Source organism: Tamandua tetradactyla, chromosome 11 (genome assembly GCF_023851605.1).
Source record: "Tamandua tetradactyla isolate mTamTet1 chromosome 11, mTamTet1.pri, whole genome shotgun sequence".
Classification (NCBI taxonomy): domain Eukaryota; kingdom Metazoa; phylum Chordata; class Mammalia; order Pilosa; family Myrmecophagidae; genus Tamandua; species Tamandua tetradactyla.
Genome location: NC_135337.1, coordinates 102,699,656 through 102,724,258, shown reverse-complemented (window position 1 = coordinate 102,724,258; position 24,603 = coordinate 102,699,656). Strand labels below are relative to the sequence as shown.

The 24,603-nt window shown below is 35.8% G+C and overlaps 2 pseudogenes; one reads left to right on the top strand and one right to left on the bottom strand.

The window, feature by feature from the left end:
- Positions 1 to 267: 267 nt before the first annotated feature.
- On the bottom strand, positions 268 to 1,197 carry LOC143649344 (olfactory receptor 7A10-like; annotated as a pseudogene).
- Positions 1,198 to 1,852: 655 nt separating this feature from the next.
- LOC143649343 (vomeronasal type-2 receptor 116-like) lies at positions 1,853 to 24,248 on the top strand (annotated as a pseudogene).
- The last annotated feature ends 355 nt before the right edge of the window (positions 24,249 to 24,603 follow it).

Genomic DNA, 24,603 nt, shown 5'->3' with positions numbered 1-24,603 from the left:
AAGAAATCCAGGCTTCTTTTGATACATTAGAATTTCAAAGCTGTTTCTCAGCAGGAGTTCTGAATAACATTGGAAAAGTGGGAAAGTGGACAAAGAGAAAACTGTGGATCAATTTTGTTTTCAAATCAAACATATTAATGAAATGCTTTGAAAAAAATTAAAAAGGCACTTCCTATTTCCATGCTTTAATAAATAAATCAGATTTCTAAATCTGTTTTTGAGCCCTGATATCACAAACAATTCTCAGTCCCAGCACTAACGATGCTTTTAAGATTTCCTTCCTAAGAAATTTTTCAGTGCTGCTTTTATATCTTTATTCCTCAGGCTGTAGATAAAGGGGTTCATCATGGGTGTGACAACAGTGTACATCGCTGGGGCAAGTGCATTTGAATGTGCATTCTGTGAACCAGCAGGACTAAAGTACACCCCTAAGCATGAACAGTAAAATAAGGAGACCACTGAGAGGTGAGATGCACAGGTGGAAAACGCTTTGTACTCCCCCTGAGATGACGAGATTGCACGTATGGAGGAAACAATCTTAGAGTAAGAGAAAAGGATCCCAGAAAGGAGAACCACACCCAGCAGCCCAGCTGCAAGATACATCAGTAGGTCACTGATGAAATTGCCAGAACAGGCAAGATGGACCATCTGATAAAGTTCACAGGAAAAATGGGGGATTTCCAAATGCCTACAAAAAGAGAGATGCAATGCCACTGAGCATTGTATCAAGGAATTCAGGGCACTTATGATCCAGGACCCTAGAACCAGCAGGTCACAGAGCTGGGGGTTCATAGTGACCATGTAACGCAGAGGGTGACAGATGGCCACGAAGCAGTCATAGGTCATCACAGTCAGGAGGAAATTCTCCAACCCTCCAAAGAGTAAGAAAAAGGACCTCTGGGTGAGGCATCCTGCATATGAAATGACTTTGCTCTGTGTCTGAAGATTCACCAGCATCTTTAGAGTAGTGGTGGAGATAAAACACAAGTCAGAAAATGACAGATTGGAGAGGAAGAAGTACATGGGTGTGTGGATGTGGGAGTCACAGATGGTGGCCAAGATGATGAGCAGGTTCCCAACGAGAGTGACCAGGTACATGGACAGGAAGAGCCCAAAGAGGAAGGGCTAGAGTTCTGGCTCCTCTGATAACCCCAGAAGAAGAAATTCTGAAATTTAAGTGTGATTTTCTGGTTCCATGTGGTTGATGTAGCTAGGAAGAAAGTGATAAAGAATGTGACTAATTTTTACATAAATGGGCATTGCTAGTCTAGTAGACATGCTATAATATATGATTCATTCAGAAAATTGATTTCTATATTTTGTGCTTTGATCTTTTTTTCGACAATCCAATATTGACACCGAGTCCTAGTTTTGTACCTCATACAATATGCAAAGGAATTTCAAGATGATTCCCTATAAATATCTGCACATGTCAAGACTGTATTATGATAGTATCTTTCTTATTCTGTTGTATCCCTGAGAACATTCTATCACATGCACTTATTTATTGTACTTAACTTCTCCAATCTATTATAAAACCCAAGGAAGCAGAGGCTATAATGGCATTGCATGTTTTCACAGAGGTTTACGAATATCTGTTCATCATACAAAAACAATTTTAACTTCACGGTGAACAAATACTTTAGTTTATTTATGCAAAGAAGGAAAATAGATGAATGATCTTTTGTCTCTCGGCTCTGGTGCATTGATCTCAGATGACATACAATAAAAATTCTTGGCAGGTGTAGTCCCTGACACTTTCCTGCAGCCTCTACCTTACTTTCCATCTCACCTGGACAGCTCTGAAATGGTCTCTGCATGAAAGTCTGAATTCCTTCCTGGATGGTTGGTGATGGAGCCTGAGACTCTGTCTCCTGATCAGACAGGTAGGAAGGAGTCAGTTTTCTGTCCCCTAGCCAGATTTAGGACCCCACCGATAAAACAATGTCTCAGCTACCCAGCACTGCACAGAATAAGGGACAGCGACAGAGGGGTTATTTACAGCTTTCCTACAGCTGCTCATTCCTGCTTATCATTCTGTCCCTCATTAGCACATTTCTCACTGTATCCCTCAGTAATGCATTCCCTTGTTGCTTCACCCCTGACCCATCATTTCCCTTTGGGACACTGGTCCGAAGACAATGGAAATGAGTCCTGCACAATCTCTGTTCCCAAGACAGGAGATTACACCAAGTGTATCCAGCTTTATCACTCTTTCTGCTCATGGATTCTGCTGCCTTGCATAGCTCTAATCTTCTAGCACCTTTCCCATCCATCAAATTAATTAATCCCTTTATGTGACATTTCTTGAGCCTAGCACATTGATAGGAACTTTCACATTGAATTCTTATGAAAATCATTCTCTAAGAGCAGTATTATGAACCCAAATTTAAATTTGCATAAATGGTGATTCAAAATTTATCTGACAAAAGTTATGACTCAGGTAATGCTTGGACATTATTTGGAACTCTACAGATGTTTCTTGTTCTGAGTTTCTCAGCCAGTGGATTTCAAATGGGTGATTCTGGCCCCCCTGTGATTACACGGCAATGCCCAGAGATATGGTCAGGGAAGAGCTCATATAAAATCTGTTCTATTACAAATAGAAACTTTCTTTACAACTGATTTATGTTGTTTTGGTATTATAAAATACTAAAGAACTTACACTCTGCTGAGCTACATGAATTGTTTGCAACATGACAGAATGCAATGAATTTCCTAATCTATTCAGTTCTTCATGTTAAAATTACACAAACGAAAATTGCTCTCTTAGAATCCTTTAAAAGTAACAATTTCTACTATTTCTTTTTCTTCTTTTATTGTTTTTTCTCTCTTTTTTATTCATTAGAGAACTTGCAGGTTTATAAAACATGATTGTTTTTATTTTAGGGATGATTCCCTAAAAGCTGGGCTTCCCATATAACATCCTAATATTAACACTTTTCATAGGTGTGGTGCATTTGTTACAACTGATGGAAGCACATTTTTATACTTATAATATTAACTGTAGTCCATGATTTAAGTCAGTGTACTCTCTTTCTGTTGTGTAGTTCTATGAATTTTTTAAGGTGTATTTTTGTTCCTTACATACAACCTAACATTTCCCATTTTAAGCACATTCTGATATATATTTCGATTATGTTCACCATGTTGTGCTTACATCACCACCATCCAATGCCAAAATTTTCTTTTACCCAATAGGAACTCTGTACATTTTAGCATTAACTCTCTTTTCCCTAACTTCACCCCATTTCTTTGGAATGCTGTGTATACAATTCTGACTTTGTGATTTAGCTTATTCTAATTATTTCAAAATAGTAAGTTCATACAACATTTATTCTCTCATATTGCATGTATTTCCCGCAACATAACATCATCATGGTTTATCCAAGTTGTCTCCCATTTTCAAGACTTACTTCCTTTTCATGGCTGAATTATATTCCATCATATGTACAAACCACAATTTCTTTATTCACTCATCAGTTAATTGACACTTGGATGTCTTCCATCTTTTTGGGATTGTGAAGAATGCCACGATGAACATTGCTCTGAAGAGATCTCTTCCATAGGAAGAACTACACATTTGTAACTAAATAAATCCCTATATTAAAAGTAGATTCATCTCAGTTTGTTGCATTCTGGCAGCAGTTAGGGAACTGTGAATCATTGTGGTTTTGATTCACATTTACCTAATTGCTAATGATGTTGGGCATCCTTTGGTGGGCTTTTTGGTCATTTGTATATCTCATTTGGAGAAATAGCTACTCAAATAATTTTCTCCATTTATTTAATATTTAAATTAATTTTAATACCATTTTAAGTTATGAGAACAATACTGGCAATTTCCTTGGAAATTTTATGAACCACCAGAATTTTACTCCCATGTTCCCTATTTACCTATCTTCCATTCATCACTGCTAGTTACATACAAATTAAAAATATAACAATAATGGTGTATTGTTGCACAGTGTTCAATTAACATACAAAGATATTTTATGACTCAACCTATTCATGTCAATCATGTTTAGAGTTGCATTAAACCTAGAAACTGACCAACATATTATAATTTTCAGCAACAGCTTTCATTTAATATGTATTAGCAAGTACTGATATGTTGAAAAATGTGTCATATCTTTGCCAACTACTCATTACAAATTCTCTTTCATCATTATCAGATCCCTTTACAATCATAAATCTTTATTTTATTTTTTTCAATACTAGATCATAAGGCAAAATTCTGAATCCATGGTTGAATTGGGTGGCAAAGGTTTTCTTGTTAGATTTTTCCCCAGTCTAATATCTCTGATCTGAGCTGAAGCTGAAGGACTTTTCCCTTTGACTATAGGATTGGCATTTCCACAAGCAAAAATTTAACACTGATGAAGGAATTCCAAATCACAGAAAACTTTCCTTTATTATTTACACACAGACTTTTTTGTATGATGGATGGTGGGGGTCACATTTCATCATTTTTCCATGTGAGTATCCCTTTATTGCAGCCCCATTTGCTGAATTTTTTGGTTGCTTTTTCATTTGTTTGCTTGTTTCTTTGTGAAGTGCATTGCCCAAGAATTGAATCTGGATCTCCTGCATGACAGGTAAAAATTTTACCACTAAATTACCCTTGCCACCACGCACAGAGTTTTTATACATTGTGTAACCTTACATATTTAAAAAACGTTGCTTGTATCTAAAAGACTTTTCATATTTATTTGAATGACTTCTTCAGAAAAATTTTCTGTGGTTCCTCTAGAGTCTCCCTTTTGTGGTAAAGACTTTCCTGTGTATTTAATTGTTTCCGGGGCTACTCCTATGCTGAGTTTTTCTTGTGCATACTCAGGAGATCAGATGCAATCTCCTGCAGGTACCTGCAGACATAGGTTTCCTCCAAATGTTACACAATCATGTTGTTTATGAATAAATTGAAATTTATTCTAGTGTGAATTTGCTTATGCTGATTTCAGGACGACTGTTCACGTGAACTTTTTGAAATTGTTTGCTGACATAAGACTGGTGAGTTGGCACATTTGGAGTCAAAGGGGAGCTGTGATTGAAATCTTCTCCCAGATAATACATAGGAAGGGATTCCCTCCAGTGTGAGAAATCTGCTTTACAAGGAAGGTGGATGTGTTCTTCCCCCAGATATACTGAATGAATACAATTTCCTGTGTTTAAAATCATTTTCCCTTCCTATATTTCAGAGACTATCACTCAGTTAAGGAAATCTGCAGTTGACATTTTCGAGGGTCTGCTCATTCATTTACCATCTTCCAACAAATATTGCAGAAAAGGCTCATGGAGATCACCTGTACTCTAGCTATAGAGAAATTCTAATCCTTCTCTCCATGGTTTCTCTTCTTGTTCCAAATTGGAAATCACATCTAATTTACATAACTTAATCAATAACTACATTGTCAATATCTCAGATATCAATTATCTTCCTTTGTATAGTCACTCAGGCAGTCCAAGCACTTAGCAGAAATTGCAGATCCCAAATGGACTGGATAACAAAATGAAGCCAAGTCTTTACTGAGGGTGCTGGCACTATACTTGGAGTTCAGAACTTCCTTGTTATTTTGACCATTTTAAAGGTTGGGTTGTTTGCCTTTTTGTTATTAAGTTGAAGTCTTTCTTTATATACTCTATATATTAAAGCCTTACTGAATATGTGGTTTCCAAATAATTTCTTCCATTATGTAGATGGTGGTTTTCCATTCATGATAAAGCGCTTTGAAGCTGGGAAGTTTAAATGCTGATGTGGTTCAAGGTATCCACTATTAGGGACCAGGGATGCTGTTAAAGCTCTTATAATTATCTCAACAATATATAAGATTCATTGGAAATCTTTCTGAGATGCTTATTAACTATGTTTCATTTACTGCATGAAAATCATTTAAGGTGTTAGTTATTTTTATTGTAATAATATATACAATATAAAATTTAATATTCTGATCATGCTTAAGCGTACAATTCATTGACACATACTGCATTATGCTTTCTACCATTGTCACCTTCCATTACTAAATGTTTTCATCACCCAAAACATAAACTCATGCCTATTAAGAAATAACTCTCCATTCTTCCTCTCCACAGGCCCTATAACTTAATATGCTGTGTGTTTCTACAAATGTTTTTAACAACTGGATGGATGAACTCATGAGTACAACCACAGATGAATAGACAATGAAATGTGACATATCAATTCAATAGAATATTTCATAGACATAAAAAATAATAAAATTCTGATACATCTAAAACATGAATAAACTTAGCAATTGGTGTCCAATTTGGGATTCCTTCTACATCACTTCTTGGCAGATACTTCCTTTACTCATATATCAGTAAACCAACAAATATTCCAGTCTTTCTCTCCTGGAACTTTCTTAGAATCCAGAGATGCAGTCCGTTATCTTTGGTCTACCTACTCAGTGTCATGGGGAATCTTCTCATTATTCTGTCCATTATTTCAGACTCCCAATTCCAGAGGCCTGTGTAATTCTTTTTCTCCAACATTTCCTTTTGTTCTATCTCTTTCAATTCCGCCACTTATCCTAAGATTCTATGGAATATCCAGCATTTCCTAAGCTAGCTAAACATAGGACAGTTATATATTTTTTCACTATTTTTCCACTTTGGTAAAAATTTACTACTCACTGTGTTGAGCTCTGAAGAATTATGGCCATCTATCTTCACCTGCATGGCATGGTCATTTTGAACCCCAGTCCTTCCTGGGAGCTTCTAATAGGCATTCATGAAAATTATTATAGGTCATGGATTTCTTTTCTGCAGTTATTGAATTCCTTCAATAATTGGAACTCCCTGAAGTAATCTAGCTTACTTACTTGTCCAAAATACTCATCAGGAACAAGCAGATATTTTTCAACTGATCGCTGGTGATTCCATTCACTGGAGCAATGTAACTTGTTGATTGTCTCCTCAATTTTGAAAAGTTTATCATCCTGGGGTAATTATAAAGTCTTTGTCACTGTGCCCTTCACCTCTTGGTTGCCTCCTTATTCTTTGGCACTACCATTTGGGTCCACCTGTGTTCTTCAGCCACGCTGACCTCTAGGACAATTCTCATGGCCTCAACAATGTACAACATGAAACCCATCAGGATAAATTTCATCTACAATCTGAGGAACAGAGTCATGAAGGGATCCCTGGGGAGACTCCTTGGATGGGCAGCCAGAATTTACTGATGGAACCATTGAATAGCTGCCCCCAAATCATTGGAGTGCGGTTCCCATGTATCTTTTATATATCCAACCACCAGTATAGCCTTCTTCAATTTTTGTAATCACTATAACTTACCAAGTCTTGATTTTGACCATTGTTTAAGAAACCATTTCATCTGGACTGCCTTTTAATGCAAATTAGGCAAAAAAGGCTATTTCTAGCCTTTGCTGATTTGTGTATAAAGCATTAAAATAAACCCATGTCCTTTAATCTATGGATTGAATCTGGCTGCCTAATTGCTTGCAATGGCAGATTTAAATAATTACCACAGATATAATCTGTCATGCAAAGCGTAAAACATTTGCTATTTGCCCTTTTCAGAAAGAGATTACTGACCTCTGAATTAAAGTATTGTATTCTCTTCTGATTAAATATTAAGCTCTCAGGACCCCCATGTAAGTTAATGATAACATGAAATACTCCACCAAACTTCCCTCACAATGTATGTGTGTCAATAGAATGAGTGTATCTGTACTTGAAATGCTAAATGATACATGAGTGATTCTTATGCTTATAATCTAACTAGGTGTGTTTCTTACTGATGTTGTGACCCTGCCACTTTCAATATCCATATGCTCTCTGCTTCAACATGCAGCAGAGCTCCTCAGCATCTTCCAGCAGTTGCTGAACAAGTAATACCAGTAAGCAGGAGAAAGGTCACCTGCACCCACAGGTCTGAAAAAGGAAGGCAACTTAGCAAATGTGAATACAGTGTTAGGTACACCTCAAACCAGCATATCTACACTGATTTTTTTTGGTAGAATCTGAGATGGAGCCCTGGGAGTTCTTTAGGGTTAACAGGAATGATGTTTGTTGGTGTTTGGGAAACTATGGAGATTAGCAATATCTAGCTTAAGCACACATAAGAGTAGCCTCCAGAACCGTCTCTCAAATCCATTTGAACTCTCTTAGCCACTGATACCTTATTCTGTTTCATTTCCTTTTCCCCTTTTGTTCCAGAAAGCATTGTCAGTCCTATGGGCCCAGGGAAGTCTCTGGGAGTCCTGTCCTATGTTGTCGGGGAGACTTTCACCCCTGAATATCATGTTGCACATAGCGGGGAAGGTGATGAACTTCCTAGTAGAGGTGTGATTAAAGAGGGATAGGCCACAGTTAGCAGCACAAGTGTTTCTTGGAAGCAACTCTTAGGCACAGTTATGGGTAGGATTAGCTTCTCCACTATAGAAATAAGCAGAAGACATAGCCAAATGGGTGGGCTCTGAAATACAAAGTTTCAGTTCAGAGGCTTACAGGTTTTAGTTCTTTATTCTAGTAGGTATATCATTGCCATCATTCTCAGTCCTCTTGTTCTCCACAGTGTTTCCAGCATCCATAGAAATATCCTGCACCAGAACTGAAATATGTCACTGTAAAGTATCTGCTAATCACTCCAAAATGATCATGAAAGAGAATGACAGAAACCAAAATGTCATGAAGAGTTACAGAGTGCTATCCAGTGCAAAGCTCTCAGTTCAGTTTCTAAATTCCTTCTATCATTCCATCTGCAGAATCATACCCAATATAAAGAGCAAATATTAATGCTATTTTACAGATGTCCAAATGATCATGTAATTTTTATTTCATTTTAACAAGTTCTAGTGTGGAAACCATTGACCCAAGCTTTAACCTCAGCAGTGGGACTCAAGGCACACAGCAAATTGTCCAGTATTGTCCTCCAGCAATGCAACATGCAAAATATTTTTTGCTGTCTCTCCGGTCAGAGCGGTTAGAAGTAAATTCCTAAGTCACATTTGCTTGATTCCCAAGAGTCTATACAGTGTGTGACATAATGAGTAAACAAATAAAATTCTATTAAATATTTATTACACCCCTTTGTTTCACAGGCACAAATTGCATGATTATGGATCCTACACAATGGTTTGATTCCTATATCTGCTTTCATACGTTTTAGGGACATTCAATAGGACCAAAGACAAGAAAGATCTAGAGCTATAATACTGTCTCATGAAGTTTGAATGAAACCTACTATTTTCCTCACTTAATAGGTAGCCTGTCTGACATTACTTTATTTAACATTTGCAGACTTTCATCAAAAGTAAAGCAATAAAAATAGATAGAGGTGGATGAAAGAATCTTATTGTGTGGTCTTAGAAATATTTTAGGATTTCTACTCTTTCTATGTTATAATTTCTTGAGATAAGATAAGTTTGAACTTCTCTCACATATTATTGAAAAAGGAAATTAACTATTTCTTGTGATACTATTTCATCAATAAATCTGCTCCTCATACTATTTAATATTAAAATAAAATTGAGTATCTTATAAGTGACCAAATTCCAGGGTTTGAAAGATAGGGAATTCTGGGTTCAATACTAGGAATATGACCCTTTAACATAAAGTGTTCTTTTTTCTAAATCTACTTCAGTCTCAGGAAGAAAACAGAGGTAGAAACATTGATTTCTCCTTGTAACAGAGGTGGAATGCATCTTTTGGGGGGGCGGGGGGATGAATGGACTTGGAAACAAACCCAGAATGCATCTTTAAATTTGCCATGTGAGCTACTTTTTAAAAGGGGATTTTGTACAAGAAATACAGTGAATCTTGGGTTTTCCATGAGTAAAATTGCATTTTACAGCTCAAATTGTAGTCTGAGAGCATAAATATTCTGTACAAAGATGCAAATTTGTGGATCATTCATAAATAAATCTTATTACAATGACATTAGTTGTACTTCTGATTCTATAGCTCAACAATAAGAGCAAGTAGTTAATTATGTTTGATTTTTCTATTTAAGAAGGTGTAGGAAAGTAATAGTACCATTCAAGATGCATATATTATTATGACTCATACAAGTATCCTTATGAATTTATTTTTATAGAAATTCTCACTTGTGTCAATGGAGAAAGGAAGAACTTTCAAAAGTTTTTTGTAAGGAGGAATTGGCGAATAAAATTATGCACATCCCCCAGGTAATACCATACATTAGTAAACTAGAATTTAACTAGATGTATGTACCTGACAGAGAGACTTAAAATACAATATTGGAGTAAAAGAGAATGTATTCAGGTTATATGTATATTAAAAGACTAAGAAAATGTAAAAGAAAATACTTTATGAATATTTAAATCAATACTAACATAAGGAAGCATTATTAGGTAAATGTACCAACCACATTCATGACAGTTTTTGCTTGAGATGGACAGAAATGCAAATAAAAAGCATAAGATAAACATAGGAAGAAACAATGAAATGACACTGGTAATAGCTTAAATAGTAATACATAAAGCAAATGGCTTATATGTTTGCAATATTATATAGCTTGCTATAAATGATAATAATAATAGGTATAATCAATGGAGCATTTAAAAATTTCCTAACATTGTTTTAGCAATAGTTCTTAAATCTAGGAACTTAAGAGTCACCAAAGGCTTCCTATGGAGAACTTCTGATTTTATTGGTTCAGTATATTTTAGCACTTATGGGTATTTATAAAGATCAAACAGAATAGAGATGCAGTGCTGTGAGTACTCTCTCTCTTATTTTACTTAAATTCTTCCAAGAAAAATCTAATATAGGTTTAATTATTATATATAAATATAGCCTACTAAATAAACTTGCATTTAGGTTAGAATTAAGTTCTCCTACTGTAGGTTTTTAGATGGTTCTGAAGCCACAGGATTGACTACCACCCAATATTTGGTTCAAATGTCCAAAAATGTCTGGAAAGGTTATTACCTACATAAAGAGACTGTTTATGAAGAACAGGCTAGAGCTCCAAGACTGGTTATAAAATGGCTGGTCAAAAATGGCTTGAGGGAGCAAGATAAGTGGGCATATTTGTGTTTCTGTTGTGATTAGTGGGTCAGACTGGGTTAAGAGTCCCCATGCTAGGAATTTGCTTTGCCTGGTTTAATTCTCTGCATAGTGCAGAAGGAGAGAGCAGGGTTTCTTATCACCGCTGATGCTAAGTTTCAGTAACATCGATGATGAGACTTAAATGCAGTCAAGAGTCAAACATTCAAAAATGGGATCATATTCTTGATTATATAGTTACATGAAATATTAATTAATTGCCCAAATGAGGAAGATTCATTTCAATGCATTTTGGTAAAGTGTGTTTTAACGCTCTGCAATTACAATGTTTTTTAAGAAGAGTTGTTCTTATTCCTTATGTTTCTTCATGGAGGAAAGAGATATCTAAGTGCATTCATGGGCTCTTTTCTGTTCTTTTGTCCTTGCTCCCAGTTTCTCTATGGTGGGAGTATCAAGAAACAGCGTGAAAAGCCAAAGAAGTCAATGCAAAGTGACTCTAAAAAGTATTGGTTTGTAAAAACTGAAAAGTATTGCTAAGATACCAGTGTGTATATTCCTGAAGTGTGAAGGTTATATATTATATATGAGTTACTCGAATCTGAAATAAACACACAGTGATGGGTGGCTGTATACTATTTCTTTAACAAAATCTTATTTTCGTTTCCAGATATGTCTCTGCTTCGTGGAACCCCAGAATGGGACCAGTATCTCACAATTGCTCCTCTTAGGGCTCTCAGCTGACCCAGAACTTCAACCCCTCTTATTTGGGTTGTTTTTGTCCATATATCAGGTCACTATGCTGGGAAACTTACTCAACACGCTGTCACCTGAGACTCCCACCATCGTACCCCTATGTGCTTCTCCTCTTCAACCTTGGCTGGTGCTGGTTTCACCTCTACCACAGTCCCAAAGAAGCTTATGGATAGTGATACTCATTCAATAGTAATTTCCTGTATATGCTACCCGATACAGTTGTCCTTTGAAAATCGCTTTGGGTGGTTGGACGGTCTGATTCTCACTGTGATGGCCCATGACAGCTTTTTGGCAATTTCTCATCCCTCCACTATCTGGTTATCATGACCTACTAACTGTGTAGCCTCATTATTATGCTTCATTTTACCATCAGATTTTATCAATTTCATTAATCTTGAAGAAGCTAATTTTGAGGTTTTCAATTTTCTCTATTGTTTTTATTCTCAGTTCCATTTATTTGTGCTCTAATCTTAGTGATTTTTTTCCTGCTTGTTTGGGTATTAGTTAGTTTTGTTGTTGTTGTTCTCTTTATAGTTATCAAAAAGGCTAGGTGTTTGATTCTAACCTTTGTCTTTTTTCATGTAGGCACCTAGGGCTATAAATTTCCCTCTCAAATACTATATTTGCTGTATCTCATAAGTTTTGATATGTTGTGTTCTCTTTTTCTTTCATCTTCAGATGTTAATGGAATGTTCTTGCAATTTATTCTTTAACCCACTAATTGCTTAAATGTGTGTTGTTTAATTTTCATATATTTGTGAGTTTTCTGGTTCCTGCTTCTTAGTGATTTGCAGCTTCATTCCCTATGGTCAGGTAATGTGCTTTGAATAATTTCAATCATATTTATTAAGAATTGTTTTGTATTTTGTGACTCAACATGGTGTCTATCCTTGAGCACCTTAAGAAAACATGTACCCTACTGTGGTGCCATGTAAATATGCATGTTAGGACTGTTATTTTATCATCTTATTCAAGTTTTTCAGATAGAATAAATGTCGGTTCCTTGAATGGGCTTGGTTTGTTGACAAGGGTTAGGACTAAATCTGCCTGGGGAGGAGCTGATCCCTGGGGTCTGGCTGTCCATGAACTTGGATGAAATCACAGCACCTAGGGGTGAGAAGGATGGTCTTCAAATATATTTTTCAACTTTGGTTTTTCACCTTGGCATAGGACCTCAGCTGTAGAGCACCAGGGCAGAAAATTTCCAGATGTCCAATTGTCTCAGAGGGAATGGAAAGGTTTAGCAAAAAGATGTCATTAGAAGCATTAGAGCTGCCTCTCCAGTTCACAACAAAAGCATATTCATGTATCCTTATATATATACATATTTATCTGCTTGAGCCTGAGGTTTCATTTCACTTTTGCTGTGCCATATCTTGCACACACTTGGCTAGAGTTTGTGGCGATACTTCTGAGATGCTTCCATTGATTATTATTCTCCTGCTCCTGAGGCTTCCCCTCTCTGTATGCAATTCAAATGACCACAGCTGCTTCCTCAGAATGAAACCCAGTGTATTTAAAGACAGAGAGCTGACTATTGCTTGGTTTTCCCCCTTTATACATTTATGCCACACTATGGAATCGCCAAGCCCACCAACGATGTATATTTCCAGCAGTGAGTGCCTTTTTCATTTATTTTCTGCTTGATTATTAGGATGAATGCTGTCTAGGCAATTTTCAGGTGGCTAGATGGACACACTCTACATATTTGTCTTCTCCTTCACACCTGCAACACTGACATCCCACACTGTCCATATTTCATTTTGCTTCTTCCCACTTGATTTTTTTCTTTCAAAGGGGAATGGGAGAATTCCATTTTTCTTCTTTTAATTTCCATGACTTCCTCTGTTCCATTGCTGACTCTGCAGCCTTTTCCACCACACTCCACCATCCTTGCTTCTCTTCCCACCTTGGATGCCACAAGTAGTGGCTCAAGTGTTATCCCTTAGGAACATAATTCACTGGCAGTAGGATTGTACTAAGAGGTTACAGAAAAATATTTCTTCGCTGAAGTCAAGGGTCTGTTAATGCTTCTTTCCTCCAGGGCATAACTACCAACATTTCTACAAAAATGCCACTGGTGTCTGAGTCCCACTTGCATGGACACACTTCTTACTGTAGGGCATCTGGTTATTCTTTGAAATATCTCTATATCACAGACTGGCAGGTATCTTCCAGACCTCCACGAACTGTAAGACAGGCCAGGAATAAGTGATTAATGATTTGTGAGGTATTTTCTACTCCAATTTGATTCTGTTTCACAAGCACATTTGAAAAACCTCTATTTTAAGATTTCTGCTAATGCCTGTTCTCTATTTGATGGACTAATTAATACATTTATGAAGTAAAATATCAGGGAATTACAGCAGATTGTTTCTGCTTGTGTGAGAAGAGGGTAATTCCCTCAAGAATATGACTGCTTGCTGCTTTTTTAAAGTACCAGAGGCGCATGGTTTCCCAGGAGCTGTGCCCATTTCTGACCAGGGATGGCAGGGTTAGGACTTTGGGTCCTCTTCCTTTTAGAGAAGCAGTTTGTACATATCTTTAATTCCGTTTCATTTCCAGATGTTTGTCTGATTACCCTTTTTATTCTTTGACACTCTTCCAATGTTTCCCTGCTTATTTTTTTCTATAACTTTCCCAAATGTATCTACCACCTTGTTCTCCATGTCTGTGATGCATACACCTCGTCCTGATGGATGCTGCTGAGTGCTGACTCTCAGCCAGGCTCAGGGCTGCAGGTGTGAAGGGTGGTTGATTCAGGGAAGCTCTGGCCTGAATCTCCTGGGGCAGCAGGTGAACTTCGTGCATATGACCCAGCCTACTGGAAGGACCCTGTAGGGTGGAGGGAAAGGATGTTTTTCTTCCTGTCCTCTGCTCTCCACTCAAACCCCCACAGGGAACCATGTACCCTGTCAGATCTGCTCTTTAGAGACCCAGAGACAAAAACCGGGTCTGACACTTAACAAAGCACACCTGCAATCATATAAGTCTTTCTCCTCTGGGCTGACATATCCACTAGGCTCAGAAGGACAGTGTCCAGGGCTCACAAGATGTCAGGAGATCAAGAAAATGTTTTCATGTCCTTTAAGCTCAGAAGAAAAAATAGTTTTGGTCAAAGAAAATGTTTTAACATATAATATTAATATATCTGTCTTTATACCAATTCAGTCATGAAATATGATATCTAATATATACTTATTTATGGAACAAGAGGCTCACAGAGGCAAAAGTGCCTCTGGTCCCAAAATTTATAATGAATCCCTCATCATATTCTTTACATTTCTGTGCATAAATATGAGATTATTACAAAGCTGGGATCATTTTGTCCCCATTTCTCTTTAACATGGTTTTCTTACAAAACAGGGTGTCATAAGTATGTTTTATATACATAAATTTCTTCACCCATCATTCTTACACCTGCATAATATTATAGACTTAGAGCTAACATAATTTTAACCTAAAAACTATTGTATTTTATTGCTTTCTAATTACGTGCTACTAAAATTGACAATAATGGGCATATGCGTAGACAGACCTTTATACTCTATACTGGAAAAAGCAAATGAAATTTTTAGAGTAAAGAGGTTGAGTGCAAGACTTTGTGCATTTTAAAGACATATTGCTTAGGACCCCTGCAGAAATGCACTAATTCACACTTTAAATAACCTTGAAGCACAGATTCCATTTCCTTCCCATTTAAAAAAATACTTGGACAGATTAATGTATGAAAATGATTAAGTATATTTGTATTTTATTTTATTAATAGATGGATTGGTATTATTTCCTTGTCTCAGTTGATCATAAGAATACATCATTTGATAATTTTATGTTTTTATGTTGTTTTCCTATTCAATTACAAACATTTTAATTTTTAAAAAATACTTATAAAACACAAGTATTTGGCTTTTCACATTATTCATTTTATCAGATTGGTGCTTGTTTTAAATATTTTTGCCTATGGCATGTTGAAGATTGAAAACAACGTGGAATTTCATGCGTGCAGAATAAAATTTAATCATCTTTTTTCCTATTATCTCTGTCTTTTTCCATGCCTCCCAAAGCTACAATTTTATAAATAGGCAATGTTAATTCTAGTACTTAGTTTCTCTTTATGAAAAATGGGAAGCTTTTGCCTCAAGTGTGAGGTAGATTACCTTGATTTTATATTCAAAATGATTTATCTTCACCATTAATTAAACTGGTCATTATTCCTCTACTGGTTTTCAATACCTTCTTTATGATGCATTAAACACTTACCTAAACACACATTGTGCTTCTCTTTTCTACACTACAAGTGATATAACCATATCTTCTAGTGCCATTCTAACTTGCTTAAAATATTGTGACCAATTACTAATAGCAATTATGGGTTTTGATAAGTCAAATTCACTCATCTTCAATTATTTTCACTAATTTCCTTAACTTTTCATGGCTTTAAAAAATCTCTAAAGTTATATTACCATTACTTTAAAAAATTCTTTGAAACTATTTTTAAAACTTTTTATTGTAGCAACATATATACAACTCAAAATTTTCCATTTTTCTCAATTTCAAGTGTACAATTTACTGGTATTAATGGCATTCACAATATGGTGCTGCCGTTACCAACACTCATTATTCCCAAATTTCAACACCTCACAGAAAATCTGCACCAATAATTGATAATTCCCCTTTCTCCTAGGCCCTGGTCACCTGTAATCTACCATCTCTGTTAACTTTTATAGAAGCCCTTATAGACTATTGACATCTTTGCAATATTGTTTTTAATGATTTTACATTCATCAGTAGAGCTTTTTAGTTCTGTCCACAGTATGCAGAGAAAACTTTGTCTATTGCTATCAATACATATTTTCCCATAACTCTTTGAAAAGTTATTGATGTTATACTAAAAAACCATTGATAGCTGTATGCTTGGTTGACTACATCTTTATCAATTATGTATCATTTTCATATTTTCTTTTGGGCTTCCCAGGTGAACAGTCTTATCCCCAGAAAAATATTGTGGCTTGCTCCTCCCTTTCCATTCTTTTTTGCCTGTTATTTTATTGTATTATCTGATAGGCTAACAAGTCCAGGAATGTACTAAGTAATTCTGGGATTAACAGAATGCACTTTTAATCTTGATTTTAGTAGAAATACCTCTTGTTCAGGGATTCTTTAAGCATTTTTTATCCCACAATACCTGAGGGAGATGACACTTCATCGATAAACCTGGTTAATAGTGTTGGTGACTTCAGATCTGGAAGCGAAGGAGTATTTGACCAGGTAGATGAGCTCCTGGGTGCGAGTAATTCTGCCATGACTCACCTTCACACATACCTGAGTGTGACTCATTACCTTTGCATTAAGCCAAGCCGAGGTTCTGAATTTGAGAGGGTATTTGTTCTTGTTTTTAAACATGCTAAGAAAAGGCCTTTTCCTCAACCAGTGTTACTTAGAAACAGACATTGAATTTGTTCAAATGTTTTTTCTACTTCAATGAGGACATAATTTTTTATCCTCGCAGAAGTGTAAGGACCATTAGTGAACAATTACCTAAATTGTTAATCATCTTGTTAAGATGGTTCTTCACTCATATTTTCTTTTCAGTGTTGCTCAAACTTTTGATGCTCCATTTTTTCCCTATGTTTTGGGAGTTTTCCACAAGAGTAATTCTCTCTCACTTAAATTTGAGAAGCTTCTATGAATCTATCCATGCTGTATATTTTCAATTTTATTTCTAAAAAAATGCCTGATATCTTCTCTTATCATTGCTATAATATCTCCCTTTCATTGATATTTCATTCAGTTGGTTGATTATATATTCTTTGAGTAAAATGAACAGCCCTTTCATTAAGATCATAAAGAGTATTTACATATAATTATACACAATGTTCTCCTGATGATAATAAATTTCTTCTGTGGCTTCATTCTTGTATCTTTCTCTTACCCAATGTTGCTAATAGTTATTTTCCCTATTTTTTCTATATCAAAATTGTCTGGATGATATAGTTATATTGGCCTTTTTAAAACAACAGATTTTGTGACTATTTTTCTTTGGGATATAATTTACATCTGTTGAGTACACTTTTTGCGTTTTAAAACTAATTTCTTACTCCTTTCATTTCTCTTTTTCCCCTTGATTTTCTCCTTTCGAGTTGAGGTTTACTTCACATTCTTTTATTCTCCCTTTCTATTTTTTATTCAAGAAATGAAGCCCTCAGATATTTTATCTCACATTAGAAATTTTCTTCCTCTCTCTCTGTCTCATTGGCTACTTGCTCCTCATTTCTGATCACTGGTATGATTATCTCTTTAAGCCAAGAATTATCCACGAGTATGGTTGTTAGTTAATAAGTTGTTGCATTTGTTTACTGCATTTTGGTATGTAACAAGAATTATTTGGGCTATGACTTTAAGCCATATTATGAAGCCACAGTGGTCAAAACAGCATGGTATTGGCATAAAGATAGATATATTGACTAATAGAATCGAATAGAGTGCTCAGATATAGACCCTCTCATCTATGGACATTTGATCTTTGATAAGGCAGTCAAGCCAACTCACCTGGGACAGAGCAGTCTCTTCAACAAATGGTGCCTAGAGAACTGGATATCCATATGCAAAAGAATGAAAGAAGACCCATCTCTCACACCCTATACAAAAGTTAACTCAAAATGGATCAAAGATCTAAACATTAGGTCTAAGACCATAAAACAGTTAGAGGAAAATGTTGGGAGATATCTTATGGATCTTACAACTGGAGGCGGTTTTATGGACCTTAAACCTAAAGCAAGAGCACTGAAGAAGGAAATAAATAAATGGGAACTCCTCAAAATTAAACACTTTTGTGCATCAAAGAATTTCATCAAGAAAGTAGAAAGACAGCCTTCACAATGGGAGACAATATTTGGAAATGATATATCAGATAAAGGTCTAGTATCCAGAATTTATAAAGAGATTGTTCATCTCAACAACAAAAAGACAGCCAACCCAATTACAAAATGGGAAAAAGACTTGAACAGACACCTATCAGAAGAGGAAATACAAATGGCCAAAAGGCACATGAAGAGATGCTCAATGTCCCTGGCCATTAGAGAAATGCAAATCAAAACCACAATGAGATATCATCTCACACCCACCAGAATGGCCATTATCAACAAAACAGAAAATGACAAGTGCTGGAGAGGATGCGGAGAAAGAGGCACACTTATCCACTGTTGGTGGGAATGTCAAATGGTGCAACCACTGTGGAAGGCAGTTTGGCGGTTCCTCAAAAAGCTGAATATAGAATTGCCATACGACCCAGCAATACCATTGCTGGGAATATACTCAAAGGACTTAAGGGCAAAGACACAAACGGACATTTGCACATCAATGTTTATAGCAGCGTTATTTACAATTGCAAAGAGATGGAAACAGCCGAAATCTCCATCAACAGAAGAGTGGCTAAACAAACTGTGGTATATACATACGATGGAATACTATGCAGCTTTAAGACAGGATAAACTTATGAAGCATGTAATAACATGGATGGACCTAGAGAACATTATGCTGAGTGAGTCTAGCCAAAAACTAAAGGACAAATACTGTATGGTCCCACTGATGTGAACAGACATTCGAGAATAAATTTGGAATATGTCCTTGATAACAGAGTCCAGCAGGAGGTAGAAACAGGGTAAGATAATGGGCAATTGGAGTTGAAGGAATACAGACGGTGTAACAGGACTAGATACAAAAACTCAAAAATGGACAGCACAGTAATACCTAATTGTAAAGTAATCATGTTAAAACACTGAATGAAGCTGCATCTGAGCTATAGGTTTTTGTTTTGTTTTGTTTTGTTTTGTTTTGATTTTACTATTATTACTTTTATTTTTTTCTCTATATTAACATTCTATATCTTTTTCGGTTATGTTGCTAGTTCTTCTAAACCAATGCATATGTACTAAGAAATGATGATCATGCATCTATGTGATGATGTTAAGAATTAATGATTGCATATGTAGAATGGTATGATCTCTAAATGTTGGGTTAATTTCTTTTTTTCCGTTAATTAAAAAAAAAAAAAGAGAAGGGATAATTGGAGCTGAAGGGATTCAGACTGTACAACGGGACTGGATATAAAAACTCAGAAATGGACAGCACAATACTACCCAATTGTAATGCAATTATGTTAAAACACCGAATGAAGCTGCATGTGAGGTATAGGTTTTTTGTTTTTGTTTTTGTTTTTGTTTTCTTTCTATTATTGTTTTAATTCTTATTCTGTTGTCTTTTTATTTCTTTTTCTAAATCGATGCAAATGTACTAAGAAATGATGAATATGCAACTATGTGATGTTATTAAGAATTACTGATTGTACATGCAGATTGGAATGATTTATTTACTTATTTTAATCTAATAATATGTATATCAAATACAATTTACTCTTTAACCACATTTAAGTGTATAATTCCGTGTTATTAATTGTTTTACAATGTGGTGCTAATGCTTTTGAGACCCTACTTTTTTCTCCTTTAACATTTATTTTGCCTTAAGGGTGTGTGAAAGTATTAACTGTCTCATATTAAATGTAGCTTTATTTTTGAATATTTTTATGGCATTGTCATGGATAATCCCTGGTATTTTGGTACCTATGTTTAGTGTAGATTTCATATGTTGTCTGTGCATAGATTAACACTGAATATTGAAAAAATCACTTAAATAATTAAAATGATATATGTGGATACACCTCTGTGGTTCTTTATTAGCTGCTGTAATTCACTTCCTTTAATTGTTCCTAGATTTGTTAGTTTAACAATTGTTCTTGTTAAAATGTCCTTTACTAGCTTGGTAATATGCAACTTATTTACATTGTATTTTAGAATATTTTTCAGTAAAAAAGAAGAAGATGAAGAAGAGTGCAGAATCTAAGGCCTTGTCTCATTGACTTAGATAAAAATTTTATTAAGTTTTTACTTCTTAGTCGTCTCTCCAAATCCAGTCTATCTAGGCATAATTTGAACTGCCAATCCAGATGATTTTTCCTGCTTTCTGTTTTAAGGTATCTGGCATTTTACATTTTACATTTTCTAAAACCAATTTTTCTGCATTTATGTTTATTTCTTGGATATTATGGCTTTTTTTCCAAAACCAGTGATTCTCAAACATTATCATGCATTGAAATCACCTAAAATGTTTGTTTAAACCCAATTGGCTGGGGTAGGCCACAATGTCTCAGCAGGCAGAGTTCTTGCCTGCCATGCCAGAAACCCAGGTTTGATTCCTGTTGCCTGCCCATGCAAAACAAAAAAGAACACAGTTGGATGGCTGAATGCCACCTACCCGCAAGACCCTCTGATTCAGCAGATAAGAAGTGGGGTGTGAGGATTTTATCTCACATTGTGGTTAGAAGCTTTCCCTACCTAATACAACTTTCACTTCCTTAATTTTTCAAAGTTCTTATATACCAGTAAATTTCTCATACTCGTAACTCCATCTTAGCATCTACTTAAGGGAGAACCCAAGTAACATGCAAGCTTTATTACTGATTACTCGAATAGGGATGCCTTTTTTTTTTAGGTACAAGACACATCTGTAGTAAGTAAAATGTAGCTGCCTCTCTGTGTTCTTCAGATAATTCAATTTATTTTCATAAAGGCTGCATCATGCTTTTTACTTATGAAATTTGTTATAAGACTATATTGGAAAAAAAGGAAAACTTGAAATCCAGAGTATGCAATAGAATTTATAGATATCCTAGGCAAGTACTAGCTAAAATGAATCAAGGGTAAGTATATTTATATTAAGGGAAAATGGATCAGGATATAAGACATTTTTAGGCATCAAGTGGTCAATTTATAATGATAAAAGTCCCAACTCTTCACAAAGGTACAGTAATTATTATATATTATGTGAAGATACTATAGACTCAAGTGAATAAAGCCAAAAATGAAAAAAGGAGATATAAAATCAACGATCATATTGAGAAATTTTAATATTTCTCAAATAAATAATATATATGTATATATATATATATAATATCAACTATATGGTGAAATAAATTTAAGAAGTTTGATTTACTGGATATATTTGGAACCTCTTGTCCAACTGTTGAAGAGTGCCCATTCTCCTCGAAGGTACAGGGAACAGGAACAGTAGTAAAATGTTAATCAAACCTAAACAAAAGGACATTCAGAATAAATATATGGGACTATTTTATTTTTGTTGGAATTTCAGATCCCAGGTAATAAAAGGGAAGGGAATTTTCTTAGGTCTGGGAGATGATTTCTTTGGAAAGAAAATGGAACTGTGCACAGGTCTACAGGAAAGGTGAAAAAAATAAGGATCATTTGGAGGAGATACTACTGAAGATGTTGATTATTCACGTTAACGTAATTGTTATAGTTTTAAACTGAGAAATGGATTATAGACCTTTTAGAGTTTATGATGTTTTCCAGTTAGATTCCTAACGTATTCCCCATCCTTTTTAGTTATAGGTAAGAGTCATCTCCCTCTCCAGGTTTTTGCTTCTACTAAATATTCCTTCCTTCTATGATTCAACATTCACTGGGGCTCTGTGGTTCCCCGCAGTTTGTTGATTTTTTTTTTACTTTTGCATGGGCAGACACTGGGAAAGTTTATTGATTTTTCATTATGGAATAATCAAAATTTAATGAGGTAAAGGCTTAAGCTGCATGATTGTCAGTCTTCTGTTGGGACCTTCAGATGTTATGCCTCTGCTAACCCCATCTTATTTTGCCTATGATGTGGAGCTAAACCATTAAGGAGATAGACCATTCAGTTGCAATTACTGTGTCTTCAACCTCATGTTCATATTAACAGCATACTACAAAACAATTAATAATGTGTTAATATAATAATAAACTCTGTCGTTTCTGAATCAAAGAACAAATTGCAAATACCACCAGAAAGTCAGTCTGTTTTTCCATTCATCATACTTTCCTTTGTACTTAGCGTCTTCTTCCCCTATGTATATAGAGTTCAGTCAAGAACTTCTAGAGCCAACATTATATTACTTGCATATGCTGAAAGTCTAAGATCTGAAAAGAGGCAGCTGCTGCCACATAGAGCCTAAGCCAACTGTAATTTCCTTCTCAGTTCAGTCATTGTGTTGAATTTGAAGATAACTGTGATTTGATTCTTTTGCCTAAATATCTCTGTGCCCTCATTGCAAGCTTCAGACAAAAAACTACCAGTTTTTCCTGGCCTTAGTTTATGCCATCAAAGAGATCAACAGGAACCCTCATCTCTTATCCAACATTTTCTGGGTATGATCTCTATAACACCATACACAGTAAACAGAGGACATTGGAGAGTACCATCCTTTGGCAATCAGGGCTGGGCAAGGGCAACCCTAATTACACCTGTAGGTCAGAGAGAAAATCTGTAACAGCCCTTGCAGGAACAACATGGGCAGTGTTTGCTCAGATTGGGACACTCCTAGAATTATACAAAGTACCTCAGGTGAGCCTGGGTAGACGGGAGGGAAATTAAATCATTTTTCCTTTAGTGCCTTTTTCAGTTCCTTTCCTAAAAAGGGGGGAAATGAAGTACTTGCACCTTTGCATCTCTCAGTGTACAACCAGTATACATACCCTTGGCAGGATGTGCCTGTATCATTAATTTGGAATAGAAAGAAAGGTAAGGGGGGAGAGGAAAATATTTTATTCAATCTTAGAATCATCAGCTGTGTTTTAGAAAGCTCTCATGGATCAAGGTATGATGAGAAAACAGCATATGCAAATCTTCCCTTCTATCACCTCTTATCATTGCTTAATATTAACAAGGACTGAGGTTGTGCTCCTCACCAATTCTCTTCCTTACACTGGTTCATTTTCTATTCCCCCTTTAGCTTTCCTATGGCCTTTTTGATCCTGACCTGAGTGATGGTGGCCAGTTTCCATCTCTCTACCAGATGGCCCCCAAGGACACATCTCTGGCCCTTGGCATGGTCTGATTGATGCTACATTTCAGCATCCCCATCACTGAGAGATTATATTACTCAAAGTACTGCCACTATCATTTGCAGATCGAGGAATCCTCCATGAATGTGGTTGTTGTGTATGGGGACTCTGACTCACTACTAGGTTTTAACTTTCAGAGATGGGAATATTTAATGATCCATAAAGTCTGGGTCACAACCTCACAGTGGAATTTTTCCTCCAATGAGAGAGAGTTTCTCCTTGGCACATTCCATGGAGCTCTCATTTTTTTTCACACCACCATGGAAGATACATGGTTTCAAGACTTTTACTCAGACAGTTAACCCTTCCAAATACCCAGAAGACTTTTAACTCTCTAAGTTGTTGTCCATCTGTTTTGATTGCTTGGTTTCTAAATCTGACTGTAAAACACTGGAGCAATGTCCACTCAATGCCTCCTTGGAATCCTTGCCTTTTTGGCAATTTGAGAAGGTCATGAGAGAAGGAAGTTATCATGTGTACAATGCAGTACATGCTGTGGCTCAGACTCTTCACAAAGTGCTTCTTCCATGAATGGAAAGATGGCCAGTCATAAATGGAGATCAGCTGGTCGCTGAACCCTGGTAGTAATGTCTCTTCCATTTCATACCACATGTATTTTAACATGTGTCATAAACGAAACTTTTGGCATTCCACATATGTTTGAGTTAAGTAATTTAGGAATCACTCTCCAAAATCATAGAAGTTTATGTACTTTGTTCACCATCTAGGAGGTAAATCTAGACCTACATAGAAATGTCATCAAAAATAAGGTGTCAAGTGTCAGGGAGGAATGAGTTATGAATTAAGGACAATGTTTTGTGTTAAGGATATCAAAATCGTACCCAACAAATGTTTTTAAAAGGAAATATCCAGATATCTTCCATGA